We start from the raw sequence: 2,173 nt of genomic DNA on the forward strand, positions 1-2,173 counted from the left end.
TTCCTATACGCCAACACCAGTCAAACTGAGAACCAAATCAAAGACTCAATACCCTTCACAATAGCAACAAAGAAAATAAAATACCTAGGAATATATTTAACTAAGGATGTGACAGACCTCTATAGGGACAACTATGAAACACTAAGGAAGGAAATAGTGGAGGATATAAACAGATGGAAAACCATACCATGCTCATGAATTGGCAGAATCAACATTGTTAAAATGTCTGTACTACCCAAAGTGATCTACAGATTCATTGCAATCCCTATTAAAATACCAACATCATTTTTTTCAGATCTAGAAAAAATAATTCTACACTTTGTATGGAACCAGAGAAGACCCCAGATAGCTAAAGCGACCTTAAGCAAAAAGAACAAATTGGGAGGCATCAATCTACCAGACCTCAAGCTATACTACACGGATATAGTATTGAAAACTGAATGGTACTGGCACAAGAAAAGAGACATAGACCAATGGAACAGAACAGAGAACCCAAATATAAAATCATCCTCATATAGCCATCGAATCTTTGACAAACAGACAAAAACACACTGGGGAAAAGAATCCCTGTTCAATAAAATGGTGCTGGGAAAATTGGATAGCCACATGTAGAAGACTGAAACAGGATCCACACCTCTCACCTCTCACAAAAATCAACTCACAATGGATAAAAGACTTACACCTAAAGCATGAAGCCATAAGAATTCTAGAAGAAAACATTGGAAAAACTCATACAGACATCAGCCTAGGAAAAAAATTTGTGAAGAAGACCCCAAAAGCAATCACAGCATCAACAAAATAAATAAATGGGACCTGATCAAATTAAAAAGCTTCTGCACAGCCAAAGAAACTATCTCTAGGGCAAATAGACTACCTACAGAATTGGAAAAATATTTGCATGCTATATATCTGATAAAGGGCTGGTAACTAGGATCTATATAGAATTCAGGAAAATCTGCAAGAAAAAAATCAAACAATCCCATTAAAAAGTGAGCAAAGGACATGAACAGAAACTTTTCAAAAGAAGATAGACTAATAGTCAACAAACATATGCAGAAATGCTCAACATCTCTAATCATCAGGGAAATACAAATCAAAACCACAATGAGATATCATTTAACTCCAATAAGAATGGCTTTTATCAAAAAGTCCCAAAACAAATGTTGATGTGGATGTGGAGAGATAGGAACACTGATACACTATTAGTGGGACTGTAAACTAGTACAACCTCTATGGAAAGTTGTATGAAGATACCTCAAAGAAATAAAAGTAGAACTACCATTTGATCCAACAATCCCACTACTGGGCAGCTACCCAAAGGGAAAAAGACATTTTATATTGCACTAGAATGTATATAGCAGCACAATTCACAATTACAAAGATGTGGAAGCAACCCGAGTGCCCATCCTTACATGATTAATAAAATGGATTAATAAAATGTGGTATATGTATACCATGGAGTACTACTCAGCCACAAAAAACAATGGTGAGGCTGGGGGGAGAAGATGGCCGATTAGGGGTGACCTCCTGGCTCTCTGCTCCCAGAGTATGAGGTGAAAGACGCGGACACCCACACGCGAGTGAGGCGCTCCCCTGCAGGATTGGCTTCGTGAATCTACAGAGAGGCAGCGAGGGACAGGCAGCCCCACGGCTAGAGGCAGGTGAACTCAAAAAACACTCGCAAATTACCGGAGAGTTGGGACAAAGGGGAAAGACAGCGCGGGACAGCCGCGCCCTGCAGCGTGCTCGCCCGCGCCCCGCGGCAGGCACTCCCGAGCAGGGAGATCTGACTCACAGGAAGACAACTCTTCCCTCACCAAACCCCACTCTCACGCAGGCAGGGAAGTGCCGGAGGTCGGTGTGAGTTGGTGACGCAGACCGGCGGTGGGGAGCCAGGACAGGAGCTGGGTCCATTTCCAACACAGTGGAGCGCAGCGCTGCATCCTCATCGGAAGGGAGGGACTGGCCCCAGCGCGCGCTCCCCGGATCGGACGCCGCGCCGGAGTCTACAGGGGAGAGTTTGGAGGCGGCTTCTTGCCACAGGAGACCGCTAGGACTGGATCGGGGGAGGGGAACTCCATAAAAGAGACTCTACCCGCGGAAATCGCTGAAAGTTCCGCGGGTGCTGGGAGGGACACAGCACATAGGCGCCGTGGGTAGGGTGCGTGGCGGG

The 2,173-nt window shown here is 44.5% G+C and overlaps 1 protein-coding gene across 1 annotated transcript in view; it reads left to right on the top strand.

Annotated features, from left to right (window-relative positions):
* Window positions 1-2,173, top strand: part of LOC105815186 (olfactory receptor 6C3-like) — a 32,366-nt gene that overhangs the window by 29,405 nt on the left and 788 nt on the right. The gene's annotated exons all lie outside the window — the stretch shown is intronic.

This window comes from Propithecus coquereli, unplaced genomic scaffold (assembly GCF_000956105.1).
Source record: "Propithecus coquereli isolate 6110/MARCELLA unplaced genomic scaffold, Pcoq_1.0 Scaffold111, whole genome shotgun sequence".
Lineage (NCBI taxonomy): Eukaryota > Metazoa > Chordata > Mammalia > Primates > Indriidae > Propithecus > Propithecus coquereli.